Here is a 25,446-nt window from a genome sequence, read left to right on the forward strand (position 1 = left end):
GACAGGTCAAGATTTTATTATAAAATATGCATGAATCGAGACTTAATCCGTTAATTTCTATAATAGACATTGCAATAAATAACTTTGCTTTGAAATAAATACAAATTGCATTATGAAAATATTTTCAACAAGCACCTTTAACATTTTACTTGCACTGTATCTTTATTATAGATTTGTTTATATTTTCAAACATCCTTTTAGGTATCACTTTATATATGTATGTTACGGTATTATACATCAATATATGGCATTAGCATAATGTACCTAATATAAGATATTATTAAATTGTGTTCTTCGATATTGTTGTTATGAGAGGAGAAATGAAAAGATGGAGGGCAGTAATAGCAATAAGAAGTAAATATGTAAGCCTTTGATGGCAAGCAATAAATATATATGCCTGCCACTTGATTCGCCCAAGGAACGTGTTGCTTTGTGGGCGTAATGCTAACGTTCAAGGCAAAGGCATTTACTCCTCTTAACAAGGATAGTTCTTAAGAAAAATGTCCACGACACAGTTAATACATTACATAACATAATGTGAGTTTATATGACGTGGGCGCTTGACAATTGTGTCTCTAGAACATATATAGTTCTCTTAGTTAAATAAGCATTACGTAGGTCAGGAGAAATGTATGCTGTTCTAAACTATATTTATGTAGTCAGCCAATCGAATCACGGAAATTACCACGTGGTACTAAGTGCCGCCCCCGCCTCATCCTCAACAGTAACCACCCATGCGCCTGAACGAAACTCACAATCATATGTTATACCTAGTGTTGAGTAGTTTCATGCCTGCACAAAATGTACGTACAAGCCAAGTTTCACGAAATTTACATTTATATTTCAGAACCTGAGCTGAACTATTATAAGCTAGCGTCGACGTCAATTCAGCGCTACATACAAATACGCCATTGATAGCTTGGTCTTGCCTCTGGTGCACGGGCAAGTCACAGTTGAAAGGATAGAAATGTACATTAATCAATTACAACAAGACAGGAAAAAGATCCAGATATATCCTGTTTATTTCTAAAGGCCATTAGTGAAACTGAAGCCAGTGATGTTCCAGTCTGTTATTGCTTTCTTTGAGCAAACATAGCAGTTTGACAAATCCTTTTTTGTGTAATCTCTAACTTTACAATAACTACATGGTGACTATATTTATACAATAGATGAAATCTTGCAGGTTACACCAGCTGCGCAAGAACAAAAACTTTTTTGTTTCAATAAAAAATGGAAACCTTTTCATAATTCTTATGTCACGTGTTTAGGCTCGAATAAACAGTAACACAAGAAAGATTGAAAACAACAACCTTTGAAAAATATAACCAAAAATTTTTTCACTGGAAAAATGCTGTAAAAATGAAATAATATGAGAACTTACGGTTTCCCGAATCAAATCATACAATAATAAAAGACTAAACCACGCATAAAATGTTTGAAGTCCTAATATTGAAATGTTCTAATAATTTCAAGCTAGATTGCCAACAAAGAATCCAAAATGGAAGGCGAATACGCATGCGGTAGTCTGTACCGTGTTGAACTCAACAGTTCCTTGTACAAACATAATAATTCATCCTCCGGTCTTAGAAATCCAATGAAATGTTTCAAAAAAGTTCTTGTTCAAGTGTTCCGTATGAATACAATAATATTTCCAGAGAAACTAATTAATCTTCTAGAATCCAAATATTCTAAAGAAAAAATTAACATATAACTCAAGAAATCAAAATCTATATCACTTCAGTACTGGTCACAACAGAAATAAAAACAACTTGACATAAAGAGTTAAACCCTACGGACCCTCAGATCTCTCTAAGTAACACTATTAATATTAAGTATTTTGCAATTTAGGAAATGCCTAATTGCGAATTAGAGGATGACGTGGTCATGTTTACATGTCAAAGTCACATAGTTCCCGTGTGTCTTTGACGGAAACCAATCATTTTACTCCGAGAAATAGTTGTTTACTTGACTCTCAATCAAGGCTAGGAACTAAGTCAAAAATAGAAACAAGTGTTTCTATTATTAGGTATGTAAGGAAAAACTCAGGTCAAGGTGAATTTTCTGGAAAATATAAAATACCTAGTAAACAAAATTAACTTACATTGACTTGTAAAGAATATGTGTTTCCAAACCCACAAACAATCAGATCAAATCAAACACAAATTAAATCAAATATAAATTAAATCAAATATATGTAATATAATACCCACTCCCCTTCTCAATTAAACATGAACAAACACCTGCTCTTCGAAATCCGATCCCATGCTGGTTTCGTGCTAACTTCAAAAGAATCAGCATTACAGTTTTTAATGTCGGAGACTTCAGCATCAGTTTTTAGCTTCTTTTCACAAATAATAGAAATATTTATATGCACCATAACACGCTCAGGACAGCAATGACACCCGTAAATATGTTATATGATTTATGATTTACGAAAATTTTTAAAACCTCCCAAGGGACAAGAAAAGTTTGTTTACTCGTTAAAAATGGAATCTTAGCCCGATAAGATGGATCATCTAAAATTATAAAATCAAAGTTGACCGAGGTCATTCTAAAATTAAACTACGTCCTAAATTTGGCTTTAGAATAAAGATAATGTTCAAAACCTTACTGAACGAAAATAAATCTCTTGATATGGCTGATGATAATCAGAAAGAATGATTGAAAATTGACAAATCTTTAATATACAAGATTTAACTTCAGCAATGCGCTACAAGTATAGATATGATTACAGTAAGATACATTTCTGTTTAAACTAATATATCTACAGAAGCACTAGTAACACACTGAATTTCCTTTCTAATCTTCTAATCGATTTTCACTAAACGTTAATGTCATTACGTTTGATAAAAATCCCTTCACATTTGCATTCTGTCTATTTATTGATTTGTATTCTGTCTATTTATTGATTTGTATTCTGTCTATTTATTGACCAAAATAAATTCATTTACAGCTTTACAAGTGCTTGCATGATTACAATAACATGCATTTCTCTTTAAACTAATATTACTAAAACTTATAAGTAACAAGTTGAATTTGCTATCCATTCAAAACGTCTAATAGGTTTCCGTTAAACTTTAATGATATCTTGACAATCTGTGTTGATACAAAATTATGTGACATTTTTCTAGTTATTGACCAAATAAGTACATTTACAGCTTTTTTCCAAGTCCTTGAAAAAGGCTCTCCAAATTACCCTTTGGCTGGTACTCTCTGAAAAATAAAATACGTTATTAGAAAGTATTCATGACAATCATATTATGAAAATTAGGTTTGTAATAAGCAGTACCATAATAAAGAAACACAAAAAGATGCAAATTGTGACACATTTACTGAAACTTCTAAACTTTAAATGCCAAGGGGGGTGGGGGCACAATCATTAGACTTTTCATGGAGCATCCTATGGTCTCATAAACAATCAAGATGACAAACAACTCGTACTTTTTATTAACAAAAATTAAAAAATTCTAAAAGTCTGTTTTGACAGCACTCTGCATATTGATATTTAAATGCATTTCAAAGCACCCGTGGTCTTATTCCTTGCTTTATTTTCTTTCCTCTTCATTCTTTATGTCTGATAAAAGTACTCGACACAAAATACTATTAATTATAACAAAAGTTTCGTTTTCCGTTAAATGTATTGTACGAAAATGATGATCACGCTGTTTAATATGTCTACTTCGTGGAAACAGCAATAATTCACAAAGTATGTATAAAATCAATTTGTACAGGATTTCTATCAGAATCAAAGATCGTGGTATTGGTAACAGTTCAGTATGTATTTTCGTTTTTTTTTTAAAAAAAGAACATAATTCTACTTATGAATATACGTGTTACCTGATCCATTATTGATACATTGTTCGAATTTCGGCATGCCTTAGACATCACAAAATGCATTGTATTTGAAGAAAAAGTGATAGATACTATACTTTTATATTTATGCATTTTTACATCAGAATGGTATAGTCCCTACCATACGTGGTAAATTAACCTAATGACTATGACATAAACTTTCTTTAAGAGTAATGATTTTGAGTGCATATTTGATCACATGCCTTAAAAACAAAACTAAATCACTGCATAGAATCGTCAAAGTTATGTCAGGATGAAACTGTGCATTTTATTTTGGCTGAAAATTCAGGTGTGAGAATTCATAGGACTGAAATGAATGAGGAAGTCAAGAGTAGTAAATGACCTATCCACAGTACCACTAACAAACACCAATTTGACCAATGAAATCAATCCTTTGATGCGCACTTAGCTCATATGAATCACATGATTTTGGCAGGCTAAACATGGCAACAAATCATGATACTGTTTGTAAGACAAATCGATTGCAAGGTGTCATCTCATTTAATATCGATATCGCGTTGGTTTATAATTCAAGCGTAAAAAGCAAATGCAGTAATTTTGTCATAGGTATAAGCTATTGAAGTTGCTTGAAACTTCGATCACATATCATAACAGAAGTTCGTGACAAATTTTATATAACGCATGCGCTCAGGAAAGAGTGAGATGCTGAATTTGCAGAGGTCTTTTACCAAAGTAATATGAACCTGAAATATGAAGTTAAAAGCGTTTTTCGATCCGCTACATCTTATACAAAAATAATTATATTAATAGAGATACGTGCATTTCTTCAAAACTAAATAATGACTTAATGATAATGAAAATAATAATAATAATAATAATAATAATAATAATAATAATAATAATATTTATAATAATTTTAATAATAATAATAATAATAATAAATATTGTTGTTACATATAATGGCGTAAGAAAAAATGTACTTAGGAAAATTTTCGTCCCATTCTAAACATTTTCTTTTAAATTATCTTTTCTCTTGGAAGATATATATAACAGTATAAATTTTTAAATCTTTTCTTTTCAGTAATTGATTTGATTTCTCAGATATGCATGAAGATGTTTGAAGAAACATTATGTAGTAGAAAACAATTTATATTATAAATTATGTTCCTTTTATTTTTACTTTTAATTGGGGACATATTTTCTATTAACCTTGTTTTAGTCTAGGGTGGATGGAAGATACTAATAAAACTCTCAGTTTGGACTCAAACCTACCCCTCCAATGGACACAGAATAGTATATTATGTGGCTGCCAATACAAATGGTTTAAGGAAAATTTGTATATATGCAGCGAAATTGCCAATACACTGGTAGTTTTGGTCTTGTATGGACAGTTTCAAAGGTAAATAATAACAAACTGTACACAATTTTGTTTCCATTGCTGTAAACTGATCAAATTGAAATATTTTTTAAAAAATTGTATGATTATCAATCACTCCTCTTCTTTTAACTATTTAGAAAGTACTGCTGAGGACGTTCTTACACAAATCTAGTTCTAGTCACCGTAAGAATTTAACTTTAACTTCCGTAATTAATTACTTTACGAGTTGGTATAAAATGACCGTGTTTTGATAGTATGGCTTCAATAGACAATATTTGCTTGCACTATTTTGACTTCTGATTTAAACAAAGCGCGGTCAAAATGCCGACTAGAACAATTGTATCATACCTAGTCTTAATATTGGCCATCTGCAACAAACGTCTCGACGCATCGTATGCCTGTTCGCCAAAATCTTTGTTCTCAAGGTAGACAACCTTTCTGATTCCAGATTGGATCATCAATTTTGAGCACTCGTTGCATGGGTACAACGTAGTGTACATCGTACAATCTTGGATATCGGCACTCATCTTATTCAGGATGGCATTCATTTCTGCATGACAAACTAAAGAAAGAGAAGCCCGAATCATCTTAAAACGAATATGTTGTTTTGTCTAACGTGAATTGTGTCTAATTTAAAGCATATAGATATAGTGGTCACATAAGTGGTTATACAAGGGGAATATGGGGGTCATACATTCAGAGCAAGGCCCGAAGTACAAAATAGTGTGAATATCACTAGTTATCTTTGTTTCATGGCTTATAAAACTGGCTTCACATGATAACTATTGCTATCATTTGAGGGTTTGGCTTTTTATTTGCTATGGCTAATGATATCTAAAATGTTTTATAAAGATGGCCAACTAGAGTTGACCTCGATTTGTTGTTTCCGAATTCAGCGACCCTGACAGACCTAGATTTCTAAATCTTGGAAATCATTTTTTATTATTTCATTATTACTGTCCATTTCCAAGAGAGAATGTGGGAAAAATTAATATTTGTAATCGTAAATAATAAAAGTGATTTTCAACAAAGAAGAAACTATGTATTATTAACCAGCATTCAATATGACTAGACAGTTAATGCTTGTCTAATACAAGCTAATAATGTTTACACTCGTTAATAAAAATCGACTATCTTCCTGCAATCTTGTTGCATAAATACCCTGGACTCGGGACTCTAGTTTAGCTTCATGCTAGAACCATATCAACCAGCAGAACAGTATTTCACAATTTGATGTTGTCTGCTCTCTTCTCTCGAGCTGAGTCAAACCAACTGAATTTTCTATTGTAATGGTAAACATTTGATGTGTAAACTGACCAATATTTACCTCGGCTCAGTGACGAAGCTTTATTGCCAGTTGATCGTATTTTTCTAGCTCGATACTACATGACCTTTTATATCCCTAATTAGAAATAAGAAGTGCCAACATCTGTTGTCAAACTGGAATTCATCTACTACTACAACAGAGAATTTTCTATCTAAGGAAACCATTGATGGCTTAATAAAATGTGACCAAGTATTTATTATACCCGATCTATACCATGAGTATAAACGTTTTCTATCTCCACACATGGAAAGTTAACAGCAGCAAACTCACCAACTCCACAACGCGATGCTCTTCCTCAGCGAAAAAAGTAAGAGGACATAAAACAGGGAACTTCACCTCAAACAGTGAATATTATTAATTAGAGAGTAACATACCTTAATTTAGACTTCTTTCGATATCCGTAGAGGGGTTTTCTTAGAATGAGATCCTATGCTGATTCATATCGAACTTAGTTTAATAAATAGTTTTCCAACAAGAAAAAGTCATAATAAAACAAATAATTTACTAAGGTGAGAGTGGAAATGGAAATAAAATTTGCTCAGAGCCCCAGATCGCCACACAAACAGGTGATCATTTTTGTATATATTTCCTATTAACCAAGACTTCATGAGTCACACAATGCGAATGGCAATCCTAAATTATACATCGGAAAAGGTCTTGGAAGGTTAGAATGTTTCCGAAACAACAGAAGGAATCGAATGTACAGATCTTCGTGCAGATTGTTACGCGTTTAAGGAATGTGCGGTCTCCAAAAAGAAGGTTATATCTGAGAGAGATTGTGATAATGGTATTATTAAGGAATAAAGGCTACAACACTGAATTACCTGTGAACTAAATATATTTCAGAGATTGTATAATATTTTGCATGAGATTTTGTATGCAGATATGAGGGCCAAGTTAATCAAACTCTGGCGAGTTCGGGATGTAAGACGTTTTACCTTTCACCAAAGTCACTGCTACATAACATAATTGAAAAGCAGCTTAACCTATAGCTATTGGCCTTCAAATGTTTACTAAAAGCAAAGGGTCATTAACCTTCAGAATAGTTGTTATAATAACTAAACTTTTAGGACATCTGGACTAGTGTTCGTCACGTTTTTATGATATAGAGTTGGGTCACTGATCGTCTAATTTGACTGTATAACAATAACAACCTGAGCTAGTGATCATCAAATTAGTCATAACAACAATAACCATGGTTAGCGCTTGACACAATATTTGCTTTTAAATGAAGAGCCACTGCCTACCTGATTTCACAACGGAGCCACAAATCCAGGGCCATCCAAACATCGTAAAATTTAAAATAAGAAAGCAGGGCATATCCCGAATTTAGTTAATTTCGAATTTATTGGATTGCATTGCATAAAATGGTCCTGCAGCAAAGTTGTACGCATTATGTGTATGATGAATCTCAGGCAATTTACGAAGAAAACGTACGACGGATTTGTGTCTATTTCTGATAGCAATGAATAACTAAGCAAAGGCATAGAACGCCTAAATTAGACTATCAATTTGATGGTCCACGGGAATTTCATGACAGTGTGGTGAAACAGTGTGTGTGATACACATTTCAAGGTACCTTTATAGGTGCGAGACGTTAGACGTAAGAATAGTTAATCTAGAAAAATGTGCAAAATAGAAATGAACACGTCGGAGAAGAGGCCATTAATATTAACATTTAGGATTTCTTCTTTTGATAAGAATTGAACACAACAGAATAGTGACTTAAAATATGGTGTACTCTTTTGTCTTAATAATTTAATAGATAGAGTTTGAAATTAGACTCAGAATGATACATTATAAATTTGTGTACGTTTTTGTGCTTACGCATTTGTGTGCGTGTGTTATATTGTCTTCAAAATAGTTTTTGTATTACTAAATCAAAGTTTTATCTTGTTATATCAGTTATTTTGAGGCCCATTATCTCTTGATGTTATAGCATTTAACTTGACGACCAGCGGACCAGAATGCATGTTGTTATACCATCTTTTCCGGCATTTGCATGAGTTTGTTCTGTTTTTATAACATTTGTTTTGATAGCCGAAATTTGCCTCATAAAGACTGATGACCACAGGCCTAAGGGGGCCAATGTATTTTTATGATTATAGCAACTATTTCAAAGGTAAATAACCACGTTTTCTAGTGAAGATTTTAATGTCAGTAGCTCATGATCTAATTGGCATAGCAACTATTCTTGAACACAAGTGGTTCAAATTTATAATATATCAGATATTTTGAAGACCAGTGGCCTAGACTAAAGTTTAAAAATCAAATGTCCCGATGGGAAAAGGATCATGAATAGGAAAGGCTAGTTTGGAGAGAGAGAGAGAGAGACTCACCATACAAGTGTTTGTTTTATCAGCCTCAGTACCATTCTTCCATGGCAACCTTTCATCATTATTCACTATGCCCCTATCTGGCATTCCGTTATATCCTATTCCGACAATGCGTTTCCTAGGATTTACGATGCATGCTCCAACCTAACGAGAGGAAATTGTTTTATCATATTGAAACAACTCAAATCATATCCAGAAGTCGTGGAGTCATATCATCTTACCGATGATTGTAAAGCTACCACATAGTTGCAAAAAACAAGCATTTCGAAATGTCAGTTGCGACAGGGTGAAATAAGTATTCGAATTACTGACCTTTGTTTTGGGATCCTTGCTCCTTTGTGCTGAGATGAGAGCTACACCCATGAAGTATTGATCCCAGGCAATAACTTGTGCACGCTTCGTCACTTCAGCTATTCAAGGTCAAAAGACGATTTACGGAAATATCGATTAATATCAGAGAATAATAACTGTAGGCGATTCATCTCTTATTCGTAAGTATTCAGACATATTTTGCAAATAAAATGTATTTATCCCTCATTAACGACATTTGCGATATTATTTTTTATTTTATTTTAAGATTCTTTTTCTAGCTTTCTTTTCTTCCAACAGGAGGAGAACTTGCAATATACGTCTTCCAGTTCTCGGATTTATTATTTAAAACAGAAGTCTATTAACCGCAGCCACGTTAGTTGACCCCAGAAGCACTTTTCAAATAAATCTCTGTCCCAACAGTTTTTCCTTACTTATGGTTAAAAAAATGCTAACTGACATAAATCATGATTCAGTCTCCAAGGTTAATAACAATATCTTAATGCAAAATCATAGGATGTTCTATATATATATATATAGAGAGAGAGAGAGAGAGAGAGAGAGAGCGAGAGAGAGAGAGAGAGAGAGCAACTCTATGACCGTAAACTGATATAAAAGAGTGAAAACCAATAGGTTTTGCAAAATTAAACTCTTAATTATTTTCATTAGAATACAAAGTGTATATTTTAATAGAACTTACAGAAATGCGAAGCAAATCCCAAACGGTGCAAAAAATATATATTACCAGTCCTAACGAATAAAGTTTTAATTAAGTTCCAGTATCAATATAAGATATAACACTAAATGTGTTGATGTGCCATTAGTTTCAAATGTACACACGTACCAGTGGACTGAAGTGTGTTGATATGCCAACAGTATTTCGCGGAATCATAATTATGTGATCCAAGATGACTTTGTTTGATCTGTCTGAAGAGCACATGCTAATTGTTCTTTTATCTCTGATGAAATATATATGTTTACGAGTTCCATAAAAATGGTAAACTTTAACGTTGTCAGCTACTGAAAGCTCGAGGAAACGTCCTAACTGACAGATCACCTACCCTCTTGCAATGTTATTAGTTAGGATTCATCTCTGTTCGTAGTTTTGTCATTATGACATCATGCACTTATTTATGTATCTACCATTACATTCCAACATCACCAATTACGTTGTTGCTGCTGTTGTTGTTGTTGTTGTTGTTAGGTTTAACACCATTTTCAGCGCACGATACGCTAGACATGGCGGCTAGCATTAATACGGGAGGAAGAACCCGAGAAAACTGCAGAAAAAATCACCAGCCTACGAGAAGCTTTTTCACATACCCACATTGGCCGAATCTGAGACTCGAAGCCACGCAGACATAGATGAGATAGCAATGATCCAAAACGAAGAGCGCTTTAGACCACTCGGCCACTTGGTGCCCGGAACAATTATGGAAAGGTAAGACCTGTATCACCAGTGTAAACGTCATAATGAATTCGCTATCAACATAAGCTGAGTGATTTTAAACATGATTAGATTTGTCATTTTAGAATAGGTACAACATCTTAGCTGCTGAGACATTTCTTGTTAAAAAGAAATTATATCTATGCTATGGCAGATTGGATAATGAACAGCATTAAAGATTTTCAAGAACATTTTTGCAGTGATATCGGATGTGCGGCAAATTTACTGTCACAGGAGAGCAGTGTTTTCTCCGTAGCACTTTAATATCTTCATACCTGTAAGTCTCATACAATTTTGAAGCTGAATATTTCTCCTCATAAGAGTTAACATTTATGTGAGCAAATTCACTGAAAGTCAGCAGAGACTGTTATTAATGACTGACGAAAAGTCATTATACCTTGATACTGTAAATTGTAGACGACCTGATCATAGTGTGCCGGTGTAATCATTACAAAAAGCAACCCGTTATATTAAAAAATAGGGTTTACTATCTAATATAATGTCTGGCCATCATCGAATAAAAGACACGATAGCCAAATGATGCTGTACAAATTGATCCACTTGAAATTTCAGCTGTACAACATAGGCCGCAAATTAGCGACAATGCATGCATACTTAGGTTTTTCAGTTAACAGAGCATCCTATTTTCAAATCCTCATGTACTTAACAAAACTAAAACTGGTCGTATTGATGGAGTGCACATATCACCACCTGTAGACATAGACGACAGATGGCCTGACGTTCCGATATTAAGCTTTGGTGATGTCCTATAGTCTGTTCGATATACAGGTCGAATTAGAGGGAGTGGATATAGCTCCGCTTGGCTGCTATACAAAGGGAACAAAGGAGAATATTAATTTGGTCTCCTGCATGCCTACCAGTCCGAGGGATCAGCATTTCTCCATCGGAAATATTTTGGATTTTGCGAATGAAAACACATGTGCCTGCTCGAAAGATACGAAACTGCAGGTACTGGACAAACACATCATGCAGTGGGATTGCAAACAGTCTCTGTTTTGTATCGCTCGAGATCTGGCAAAGACAAGCACGCGTGAAATCGTTCGCGGATATTTGCAAGAATTTCTTCAGCAGTCTGTAATGCATTTCATCACACAACCATGTGATTACGATGTGTTTGAGAAGCAGGGTAACAGACGAGTTTCCAAACAAGTACACAATGGTCAAACCAAATTCCGCAGACAAAACGATATGAATTGGTGCCAATCACTTTTCTTGTTAAACAAAGAAGTCATTAGAAACAAGCAGGTCAAATACACCAACGAAATAACATCCATGTGGCGAACGTGTACGCATCAGTAGGAGAAGTTCCTCTACACTATCCGTACACACAGAGTTTCCTAGCAACGCATCCGCTTTTGTCGTTTTGTAGTGGAACCAAGTATGTTTATTTGGGAAAACGAGGTGGTAGGAGATACTCAAAGTAAGGTCGAACTTGTGCTTGTCCACACAACTGGTTTTGTTTTGGTTGGGCAGCATGAATTGAGCCATATATACATTCTGGACAACAAATGTATTGTTATATTAGCTGTGGATGGATCTGCAAAAGAACTCTACAGCAAAGCAGGTCGGGTCGATAGAGTAGACAAAAACTCTAAATATCAATATTCCACTTTTCGCTTTCTTCGATTTGTGGCACAGTTCGCAGACCAGTCCATGTACCTTCCGATAGCCAACCGGTAACAAAGTGTGGTCGTATCTTCCGTTGCGGGGTCCTACTACACCACAAATAACCGCCAGCATTCTTTCCAGTAACGAAATTGTCTGTGGCACCCAAGCTCGTATAATTCCATCTCGTAGCAGATTGGGCTTGTTTGCAAGGTTATGAATTGTCTACTAAGATTTTCCTGCCGCGTACAGTCGATCTTCCTCCACCACCTTTTACACTGGGGAATCCACATACACAAGAAGCTATACGGGAGTTTCCATATTGGTCACACGATCCTCCAACGAATCAGCCTCGATTCAATTTGTTGATTTTCAACATACTTCTCCGGCTTGGCCAAAAGATCCTCTTTGGGGCCTTACATTTTCTCCACGATATGTTTTACTGCCACATACTCTTCCATCCTGGCCAAAAGTTTTTCTACTTGTTTAATTTCCACAACACACTTTATCATTGCAACAAAACGAATGGATCTGGCTTGCCTTCTACTTGTTGTTATGCCGCCACATAATTTATCAGTGCAACAAAACCATCTTTCAACGAGTCTGCCTTCTCTACCTCGGCCAGATCTTTATCTGTGCCATGCTTGCAGCACAAACTGCTTGTCCAATTTTTGTTTTTGAGATAGTTGTTGTTTTTGTTGTTGGTTTATTCATTCGTTGTTTTCCATATTTGATACAGCCAGTTGGTGCCAATCCCAAACTATTTCTTTGCTTTTACTATAGCGATCTTTGAACGAATGTTTCGTATCTCCCGCTCCTGTCCATGTAGAAGGACTCGCACGACGGGCATTCCATATAATTAGCAATTGTGCAATAAACATATTTAGACATCGTTGCTGTGTTCGGAAAGCTAGTACGTTTCATTGTGCCAAGACGAAGCCAATCACAAAACAAACTAGCCCAACCCAACCAATACTCAAACTCAAACCCACGTTTGTTTGTTTCTCGGTTTCTTTTGTGAAATTAAGGTATTAACAAAACAACAAAGAAACTAACTTTTCATCCTGGTGATAACATTCTAGTTCTCTTGCCCGTACCTCAAAATCATCTTTAGGCTAGATAGTATGGTCCCCACACAGTTAAGGAGAATGTACGTGACTTGAATTATACCATTGACACTTCTGGGAGGCGAAAATAGTAAAAGCTCTGCAATGTTATTATGTCAAATGAGAAGGTTAAGATTTATAAATTACTGCAATACAATTGGGTATATTCAGACAAAATTGGACCTCTATTAGCTAATAGAGTAAAATTTTGCTTTGAACTTGATTTCAAGCGTATTTAAGTAGAATGTTCCATGTAATGTGTTTGCGTACAATAGTATTATATTAGTTTTCTTTGAAATGATGGAATGCAAATAACGGACTACGTTTGAATAGTCTTTAGTAAATTGTAAAGTTTGATTACGCTCGATGAACAGTAGGATACAATGCAGTTATCAATATGCCACACACACACACACACACACACACTGTTTTAGCTTCTTTTTTATTCAATGTTGATTAAATCAATATAAGACTCACTTATAATTTAAACATTAAAGATGCTTTAAATGAAGGAAGGAGCACACTTCAAAGACAGTGTTAGTTTTTAAACACTGAACAATCAGCCATTAACATAAATATGGCAATACCTATGTTTATATATTGATCGATTAATCTGCTTGACAGTCATTCCAATGCATTGAGAGAAAAGAGCGGGAGGGGGTCTTTCGAAACAAAAAATTATTTAATAATAATCTATTTTTAGAACATTATTATATGTTTCAGAAACAACAACAACTATAAAGCGTTCAATAGATTACAGTATGTGTGCCTCGTAACCAACTTTGCACCAGTAATCTAATTAACACTGTAGATAAATCCGAAAGAAAGGGTAAACTTACCATTACGATTAACCAATCTATTGCAGTTACTCGGTGTAAGTTCAGTTTCAAGCGCTCTCTCTCTCTCTCTCTCTCTCTCTCTCTCTCTCTTACTTCATATTTCTGCCTATTTTGTTCCTTTTGCATGAGAAAGAAGGGGTAGGAGAAAGCAGAAGATTTGTGTGTCAATGATACAAAGTCGCGAACCATGTTGACATTATGCGGTAAATTTCTTTGTTAAGTGCAACATACACATGGATATATTTTATATCTTTTTTTTGCTGTTTTTTGTTAAGCATACCATAATGATCTAAAAATCTATTTTTAATAATTACATATGAAAATGTATAAAAGTCCCTCTTTCTCTCTGTGTCTGGACCAGCGTAGTAAGATACGGGCTAAAATCTATGAAATGACGGGCGTAAAGGATTTTCGTTTGTGTCATCCCATGAATGATGGTAAAAGTAACGTCAAACCGATCAAAGGATGAGAGAGAGAGAGAGAGAGAGAGAGAGAGAGAGAGAGAGAGAGAGAGAGAGAGAGAGAAAGTATTGAAGTCAAACCGAACAGAGAGAGAGATAATGTGTCAGTGTATGGCCGGTGGTACTGTAAGTAAAGCAGATTAATGACGTAGATCAACTGTAAACATTTTACAAATATTGTTATTACCTCTTGATGGTTCATAATTTTGCCTAGTTTCTACTCCACATTAATTTCCATGCGCCGGAGCGTGAATGGCTAAGTTTTCATGTGAATGGTCACCAAACCATGTGTTTTGGTGCTCTTATTTTGTCATTAAAACCATTTTTCATGTTTAAATCATGAGTGTGTAAAATATGGTTTTAATCAATGTGAAGAAAATAGAAATTAAATAGAAGACAATCAACCTATCAATATGCAAAGGTGATAGTGAATAGCAACAAAAGGTATTGAACTAAATTTTGTAGTGGACTGGCTGTGGGGATGTGAGGAGTTCATTCACTCGGTCAGTACACAGCTTCCTTTAGTAAATCTTAACACCGTTCAAAGGGCAAATATCTCTTTTTTGCATGTGATATAAATAAAATATATGTTCAGTATAAACGCTATATCAATGATATACCAATAGTTGTATAACTTTTTCATTAAAAGAAAACGAGACTTGCCTAGTTTCCACTCGAAGAAAAATGTATACATCTTGTGGTACATCATAGATACCGTGTACATACTATATATATAGATATGTGTGTGTGTGTGTGTGTGTTTGTGTGAATAGACAATAGTGATAACAAAATGTGTGAACTTAAACACGTATTGAGAAATATACAGATTAAAAGATGTATTTCAGCGCATTTATAGCAATTTGATCTGGGCAGAAAAAAGATTCTGTAAATATTTACACGTAATAACAATCATAACATAAAATATATCTCATAAATATATTGGGTGTTTATCAATGTATATTTGTTGATCATGTACGAAGTACAGTATTCGTAAAGTATAACAAAAAGTGTTTGATAATTGATAAGATAGGCTGTGAAATATTCCACTTTTCAATTTTCCGTCTGTATTTCTAGTTTTTGTTTGATTTCTCATTCTTTATAATTATTTAGCCAGTATTTTTTACATTCATCTTGTTTTACGCGGTTTCATTCATTTTTATTTTTTCTTTCGAGCTATATTGTTTATAATTCTTTACAAGTAATGCAGAAACTAAAGGTTGTTGGCAAAATCAAGATATTTTTTCTTTAAAGGTTGAATCTCTTTGTTTCTATTAATAATTTGCATGCCTATGTAATATATTAAACTCAGTTTTACCAGTGTAAACTGTGTCAATGAATTTCTGTTATACTATCTGAATTCATGAAAATTGTTAACAAGTACAGATTTTCTGTCCTCAAATGCGCATGTCTCCGATTAAAATACTGATGGAGAAACATGTTTATATCAACAGACGTGTGTAATCTCTTGACATGGTAATAATTACAGAACTTCAAACAGTGTAATTTGTTTGAGTCAAGTGGACTACCTTTGGAATAGAATTGGAAAAGTGTATGTTATACAAATCCTGGAAAGGCGGTTTTTCTTTACCAAGTGTATGATGCACATGTGCAACATTCATGCCCCTATCCCCACTTTACAGGTATACTATGTATATCGGACTCTTTCCTAAAGCATTTACTAAATGATGTCATATTATTTCATTTGCGATCGGTTTCGTATTCATTCATTTGCATTTTTTTAAGGCAATGCTTAAACGCTATGCTTGTAAATAATTATTTTCAATCGATACGTAATGCTGTGGAAAAAAAATAAGAATTGGAGTAAAAAGAGATTAATAAATTTTAGCGAATCGGACATCAGAATTGTACGATAGAATTAAGATCAGATAAATATACCGAAAGTATTTGTAGCACCATGGAGCCAGAAATTTGTTAATATTTGTGTGTGCATATTATACTACAGAAGGGTGGATTTAGAACGACTCTTGGTGTTCAATCGAACTAATTTCCTGTAAATGTGTTGTACTTTTCAATTTTAGAAAGAAGATAACTGTGACCGTCAAAATGATGCACCATAATTTAAACATCAGACTCAAAAAAATCACAAAAATGGTCGTTGGGATAATGAGATTCTGATAAAAAAATAATGACTATAGAACGCGAATGTGTAAATAATATAGCACTTTCATTGTTATCTCCATCCTCTTTATTTTTTCAAATGTATGTACTTTAGGAGGTAAATAATAGATTAAAATGGTTTTTGATGTTTCGCACATCACTCAAACTGTCTAATGTAAAAATTAATGTATTATCAAAGAAAGACATTTCTTTTTTATCTCAGGTTTCTTAATGAGAAAGACAGACAGAGAGACAAACAAGACAGATAGACAGACAGAGACAGAGATAGTAGTGTATGTCCTAGAAAATGTTTTTTGAAAATGGTGATGTTAAATGATGATTGCCTTGCCATTAGCGTATGGGGATGGTTTGGTGGTGAATCTCTCTATATTTCAAAATACATAAACTAAACGTAGTATTTAAAAAAAAAACAGCTTCATAATACATTACAGTTTAGTACGTTAATATGGATGGTATATATGTCCGTGAGTTGAGATTTCTTCAATATTTAGATTGTCGTAGTTGTTTAGAATAAACTATATATATATATATATATATATATATATATATATATATATATATATATATATATATATATATATATATATATATATATATATATATATTGTTTGGAATGTCCTGTATTTGATTGTATAAATCCCTTTACTTTAAGCACATTTGTATGTCCCCGTTCTGTAGGTAACACTTCAAATATAGTGATGTTTGGAAATCGACGACAAAATTGATTGCAAGGACAGATATATCCAAAACATAGTAATACTAATCTTACCCTCCAAACCTAAAGAAAGATAAATGTGTCCCAATGTTGATGATACAAATTGTATGTCCCCGTTTCGCAAGTTTTAGACAAATGCCTGTGGGTGTGTGTGGGTGTGTGTAGGTGTGTTCTAGAGTGAACTGGATATTTAGTACAATAAATAGATGATACATAAACAAAAACCAACGAATACGCCTTTCTGTTTGAGTACAAACCATGAGCAAACTACCAGGATTTATAACTCGAACAACAGGTTGAGTACAAACCACCATGATTAATAACCAAAACGACAGCTTTTGATGTATCAATTTATAGTGCTGAATGCTGTATAAGTTATTTACCAAACGTTATTTTCCTAGCATGTGCCATCTTGCCATGAACGTACAAACACGTCCGCGCTTGTTATGGTTAAGTGGTAATGGTGCAAAAATACAGCGCACTTCATTCATAGCAAACAACCAGATCAGGTACACTAGTCCGTTGCCTTACTTATATCGGGCAGTAGCTCATACATAAGTGCAATATTGCAGGCTGAAACAAGTCTAGTGTAAGTTCCAGAATTAATAAAAGACGACGTCTTTCATACGACTGATTATGATTTCTCCAGATTAAATGATGGATAATCACGCGTTTGAATAAGAGTTTATACCGTTTATTGCAGTCCCAGCTTTTGCACATGAACTGCATGGTTTTAAATAATGTTGAGTAACCAGGAGACCGATTCACTTACTTAAACACTTACCTTCTGTTTTTTGGAGCGTAGGCCCACAACAGTTAATGTTTATTATGCAGTTGCTTTTGCTGTCTGAAAAAAAAGATAAAGATAACAGCCATCATCCAGTCAAGCCCCTCAAAAAAATAAAAATAAATAAACTCTCGCTACCCGGCAACCCGTCCCGCAAAGCTTAAATTCAACGAGCATGCAATAGTTTAAATTTACAACATGGGATTAAGATTTGAATGTGTTTGTAATATAATACGAGTCATACAAATCATGTAGGCGTTCAGTACCTACTAATTCCGTAATGGGTATAATTATTTTTAGAATTTAATTGCACCAACTTTTAAATGGCAACAATTTACGTTGTTTAGATCATCATACATCCAGTTTCATTTAGAAGGTTATTGTTTAGACGCGCTGAAAACTCAAAGGGAAAATCAATATTAAAGTACGCAAAACATTTTTGGACGAGGTCAACCTGATTAAATGTTGCTGGTAGTGATGTTATTGAAAGCTGTGCGTGATGAATAAACATCGAATTTCTTGACCCATTTTAGTACCTGAATCAAAATCATACAGTAGCAAATAGTTTCATTTTAAATTTCTGTTGACATACATTTCAGCCCACAATGCCACAAATTGGATTATGTTCAAGTATATTTATTTTACTAAACGAATAAATATATATTAATACTAAAAAAGTGTATCCGATAGCTCGCTTTGTTCAAAATACGTATCATCCTTTTAACCTTTTTCGGCATAACCGGCTTCCATCGCATTTCAACCCACTGATATGTAGGTCATCGGAATTTGAAAACACATCAATTTGCTTGTGTGAGAATTCGTCTTTATAGGAAAAAACGACATGAGGGTACGTGAAGTCCGCCTAACTCAAAATGACTTTAATTTGTGGAAAAGCGTCGATGTGTGTTACCAAGTGTCCTAGCAGTTCCTGCAAATTTGGCCTCTCATTCCAATGTCAATCAACATTGGAACACACTACACGATGCTGTTATTTAGGCAGTATGACTTCGCACAAACAACACAAATATTGAAAGACTATAGGTAGATAGTATTAGCAAACGCTCTCGTTTATCTGTAACCGCCCTGCCCGTTTTGAAAATGAAAAGCATCATGGTTATATAAAAAATCACAAAACGTGGAACTCAGTGATTTCATTCATTGATTTATAATTTTAGCTTGATTTATAATTTCTAACACCGTCGAAATATTTGCGTTTCAACGGAACGGAATCTCCCGATGTAAGCAAACAAACGGACTGCTCGTTGTCCATTTCTGGTTTACACATTAGGCTGTTTCCGTAAAACCTGTGTAGTTTGCGTCCATTACCTGGAATTTTTAGTTATAATAATTCTAAACAAATTGAACAATTAAAAAGGACGATGCATGTGATGTAACTTCAAAATTTACGGAAATATTGAGATGATAAAAGACGGTGAACTAAATATGCTGCTTCAAAACATAAACTGGCTTGGGAAAATATGGTGACCTTGATTCTAAATAAACTCCGTTTGTTAAAAATGCTAAAAAGTTGACAATGAGTTCGACCCCTTTGAAACATTCAGGTTAGAACGTATAAATCAGTGAATGAAATGATACAGCTGTGTCCATCTGTTACGTCCTTGACGCTTTCTCTGCTTAGCATCCTTACAGAAGCTAAAAAAATCATATATCGACATTTTTAACAAAATTAAAATCATGTTGCACTTACTCTGGTGTATTTTTCTAATAAGTTCAGATTTTAACACTAGAAAATCAATACGTTTTTAACCTCTGTTGACATACACTTGAATCGGCTGGAATGCGGTGGAAGCTGAAATGCCCAAATCGAATAAAATAGTGATCAGTATCATGAAATAAACGAAGCTGTCTGAACACTTTCTTCAATGTTAACATATTTTAATTCGTTTCAAGATGATTATCACCCTTCATGCCTTCCACATTAAAGACTTACGAAGCAGGATGGACTGGTACAAAGTCATAAACAGTGTTCTCTTTAGTGCGTCTGTTCTACAAGTAGATGGCTTTTTCTTTAGCTCTTCGAGGAGAAAATGTTGTTTTTAGTTATCATTAAGGGATACCATATAGCACAAGTTTCATCGCCATAGATGGGAGGATTCTGGTAAAAACAGAGTCCTCTTGTCAAAGATACTTCTATTTCGAAGTCAAAACTGGGAAAGAGGACATAACTCCTCAAGTCCTATCATTATCGTTGCAATGTGCAATACTCACGGCAAATATCACTAGAACATAGTCACTGCAAGTGAATCTCTGTTCATGGGATAAGAGCACTATATGCGTCCCTTGCATTTGACTGTCGTACCTATATATAAGAAAACGCCAAGGCCATCGGTTGGCATGCATATCAGTGATATTCCAAATGATGAAATACAATTTCAGATAAATGACCAATTAGTTTTTAAAGTTCTTTTAATAGACGTTAGAGATTAAACAGTATCTGGTTCTTCTTTCACGAAACGGCAAAGAAAGACTAGAGAGAAAGATCTTATTAAATAGAATAATAATTTATAAGATGACAATGAAATAATTAGTACAAACTTGTTAGGTGAAAATCAAAATGAAGCTAAAAGAGTTACGTCAGGCAAAGCTTAAGGGTCATGTGATTAGGTCTAGAGTCGGGTGAATTGAAGAGGCTGAGAAAATGACAAAATAATTTTGCAACATAGGAAACCGAAACTAACTCAGATAATATATGAAAAGTATCATACAAAGTTACAACGCTATCATTACCAAAGGAAAAAAAAAAGAAATTCTTGAAGAGACGCAATCCTATAACGAAAGTCTATACGCCACATGAGACTTAGAAAATTTATAATTCATAATAAACAATATGCTTTTTTTGGAGATGGTTAGTAAAAAGCTTTTCTCAGGATCAGGCCTTTAAAAGATAACTTCAGATTTATTTTATACATGTTGATGAGAAACCAAATTGTTTAACATATAAATTTCACAATTAAACATTACACTGTTGCAATATTCACTTAAAAGACGGTTTCCTGGATGCAGAAATTCCAGTATTTACTGTAATGTATATATGACCTGATACATCCCGTATTTGACTTGGATCAGCAGAATACAGAATATATAAACAAATTTCATTTTGGGTCGAGATTACATCACATTTTTATCGCGTAGATAAGTAGTGGCTGGATAAACTTCTGTCAGTTCGGAGACTGGTTTATGTTCACGTACTTCTGTGAACAGAGGCGCGATTTTTACTACTGTAAGTTAACATTTAAACCACGCCTTTATATAGGGTGGATTCCATGCTTCAGGTTTACCACCCGCTCCAATCCCAACTTACACATTCGCTATGAAATGAGCGAAACCCTTGGATTCGCTTGTTTTTGTTATTGGTGTTGTCGTTATAGTTGTCTTGTGGTATTAGCCATATTTCATGTTATGATATGTTATACATCACATAACAAGCCTCACGATGGTAAAGTAGCCATATTCAGACAGACCAGACCATTTTTTCCAATTCCTCTTGTGAACTGAATTTAAAATAATGACTGGTAAAAAGTTCATTGAGAACACAACATTCCAGAAGGCGGAGTTAAAATAGTTTTTCCACCATCGCAAGCAATCAGTAAATATAATACTGCACAATGATTGAATGGATTTATTTGGACCAATCAGAATCAAATAAAATGATATGTTAACAAGATAAAATATCAAGCATATGAAACTGCACACACTACAGGCAACGTGTACAGACTATGTAATAAGTGTATGGAAGGAAGCACACACACACACACACACACACACACACACATATATATATATATATATATATATATATATATATATATATATATATATATATATATATATATATAAAGAGGGGAGAGACAGAGAGATTTCTGAAAATCAAGCGACAATTCGAGAACATCTGATAGTCTGAATTGATTTAAGGTTAAAAAGCGTTAATCTGTTATGTGTGAGCTCTACAATTTGATATTATAAGAGACCGTTTTAAACAAATTGTGTTATTTGGCACTTTCAGGAAAAACGATAGGCCAATGATGTGATGTTGGCTGGGGTTCAATACAGAAACTTTCCATGACCTTTTTAATAGTGGGTTTGTCGGCCACGTACTCTGAGTGACAGGTTTATCAATTTATCAATTACTGTGTATTGTAGAGTAAGATCAAACAGCATTTCATGTAGATTAGATAAGGGTTTTGTGTATTTGGTTCTCTACGTAATGATAGCATTCGTACTATTAAAAAAAAATGACAAATCTGTTATGATTATAGGATCAAATTTTAAGACCTGATACAAATTTAAGGAGATGATTCATTTTGGCAGGATTATTGATTTTTTTGCAATCTCAATCTGACAGCACAAAATCTCTAGCATTGTTCCAACGCTAAATTAAGTAACTTCACAGTAAATGTGTGAAATATCTGCATGACACTATTTTGCTCGTCACACTCTTCCAAAAAAACAAGATAAGATTCAAAACTGTAGTATTTACGCTATTCATGAAGATCACGGAGAAATTAAAAGTAGACGACGTAGTAAAAAAAAACCAGATGGTGCATCATTCATGTTGTTGACAGCGACACCTGTGTGTGACAGTAGTGCTTTTCGTTTCTAAAATCGGCGGGGGTGGAAGTGGGCACAAACGAACAGGAGTGTGTGCGAATGATATAACCTATGCGGCTTCAACTAATCCCATTAAAAGCATTTGACCTTTGTCTGAAGGCTCGTATACTACATAATCGGTAGAAACGAATAAAAAAATAACGTAGAATTTTGCCGACAATAAAAGCAAATTTCCGTACCGAGGACTCACCTGTCGGAATTTCCATTAAACCAAAAAATGGAAAGTTTGCGTACTTTTACCGGGATTTTGGGAAACCCTGTTGCTTCATAGATTAAAAATACAATATTGTAAATGTTTAAAATATTTTGTAAATATCAGAAACGATACACGAAACAATACAGTTACCATCTGCAACATTTACTAGGAAAGTTGTTTCATTTACCTTCGTTTCCAGAAGACGCATAAACTTTATATCGCTGGAACATTTGAAATATCCAAGACATGTCGCCTCTGCAAAGTATTACATATAGATAATGAGTGCAGTAATAATATATGCTAGAACATGGACAAAGCCTATCATTACACAGAGTGGTGGAAGGTTTATTGATCTTAATTTTTACTGGTTGTCTGTTTTATTTATCATCTTATAACTTTTTAGTTACAGTTTAAGTATGTTTTTTAGGTATTTGCCTGAATAGTTAGTAATAAGCATCTCTATCAATCTTTTGAGAATATTTTGTGTCAAGATGCTTCACATTTCTCTAAAATAGAATCTTCCTGTTACGTACCAACATGCCATGTACTTACAAACATGCCCTTACCTGTTTGAGCTTTTAGCGGCAGTGATGCAAAGTATATGAGGTAAAACATTGTCTTTAGAGAATGTGCAATAAATGTACCGGATTCTCATTGGCTTATTAAGCAGTAAATCGACATACAGTTCCACTTATGCTATTGAAAGTGATAAATATAAACGCATGAGAGAATTATTGTTGCTTTTTAGGCTTTAACGCCATTCCTTGCAGCACATTATGCTATACATGACGGCCTGCATGAATGGGGAAGGAAGAACCAGGTAAAACCTAGGTAAGAATCACCAACCCACGAGAAATTACTGGCAAGTTTTCTCAAATGTTCACAATGGCCGAACCCGAGACTCGAACGGTGACAGATGTGAAATGGCATTGATCAGCAAAGTTTAGGGCACATTATAAGCCAGTCTTCAGAACATAGTGTATATCAGTAGTGAATGGGGATACCCTAGGGACAATGGGAATTAGCATTACAGACCCCCCTGGGACAATCTGGGGACTATGGAAATTTAACATGGAAAAAAATCGTGGGACAATCTGGGGACAAGGGGAATTAGCATTACATGGGAATAGAGTTTGGGACTGTCTAGGGACAAGGGGAAATTGAACATGGGGGGAATAAAGTGTGGGTCTGTCTAGGGACAAGGGGAATTGAACATGGGATTTTTTTTTTTTAATTTTTAAAATAAAAATTATTTCTTTAAAAAAAGGGGTAGGCAATTGAAAAGTCATTCTCTTTTCGAGAATTTGCGTGGCCCTGAAAAGGGCCTTTGGTTTTCTTCTTCTTCTAATTTCTTCTATTTCTCCACCAGCTTCTTATTTTCTGTCCTACAACTTTTTCTCTTCTTTTCTTTCTTTCTTTTCTCCTCCTCTTCTTTCTTCTCCTCCTCTTCTTTCTTCCTCTTCTCATTTTCTTCTTCTTTTTCAATTTTTTCGTTCCATGCTCTCATCCTTATCCTTTCCTCTTCATCCTCCTTCTCCTCCTTTATTTCTTTCAACAGATCACTGATGATTTTTCGTAAGTTGTTTATCTCCATCTTCACTCGATGGGGACTATAAGAATAGTGATCCTCGTTTAGGTTAACCAACATTTGCTCCATCATTCCTAAATTGTCCAGGACGTTTTGCAATTTTTCCATTTTGTCAAGGTGGTTCGAAGCCATCTTCTTTTTTGTTCTTTGCAGAATGGTTTGAACGACGAATACTGTGGGTTCTTATACGAAAAGCGCGGACGTGATGGAAAACATCCCCCTAAGACATAAAAATTGATCTTACCTAGATCATGATCAAACAACGCGCGGACGTGAAGGAAAACATCCCCACTTTTCTCATTTCATATAATAAAACCCAAACTATACTCTCCACATACGCTAAGAAACAATAAACAAATCCATAATTTACTATCCACACAATCGTACGTGAGCGCTTACAATCACAAACACAAACACACAAACACACAAACACATACCCTCACACTATGAAAAAAGAGTCATTGTTTATAATCACACTACTCTACCTACACACACATTGGCAAATTGATGGTTATTTCTTTTCTAGAGTATTGGGTAGCCCTTAAAAGGGCTGTTTTTTTTTTTGAACTCCAGATGCAACTATCTAATGATGGCATCTTCCTGGCCTGGCGCCACACACGCATCTTCTTCCCCAGTCTCCTTTCACCTTTCTTCTGGGGAGCGCAGAGGGAGGATGATTCGCTTCAGCACCACAATCCTCTGTCTCAGGAATATTGTACGACATCCTCTTTCCTATTTTCTTTTCCTCCT

At 34.4% G+C, this 25,446-nt stretch overlaps 1 pseudogene across 1 annotated transcript; it reads right to left on the bottom strand.

Moving 5' to 3' along the window:
• LOC149779122 (deoxycytidylate deaminase-like) lies at positions 1–23,118 on the bottom strand (annotated as a pseudogene). The gene is made up of 6 exons (XR_016415334.1): positions 23,103–23,118; positions 18,281–18,343; positions 9,167–9,264; positions 8,858–8,998; positions 5,540–5,753; positions 1–3,213 (listed from the first exon to the last, which is right to left on the bottom strand). The product of XR_016415334.1 is annotated as a deoxycytidylate deaminase-like (transcript).
• Between the last annotated feature and the right edge of the window lie 2,328 nt (positions 23,119–25,446).

The sequence above is a fragment of the Sinohyriopsis cumingii genome, chromosome 17, assembly GCF_028554795.1.
Source record: "Sinohyriopsis cumingii isolate HCF-2022 chromosome 17, ASM2855479v2, whole genome shotgun sequence".
In the NCBI taxonomy this organism is placed as follows: domain Eukaryota; kingdom Metazoa; phylum Mollusca; class Bivalvia; order Unionida; family Unionidae; genus Sinohyriopsis; species Sinohyriopsis cumingii.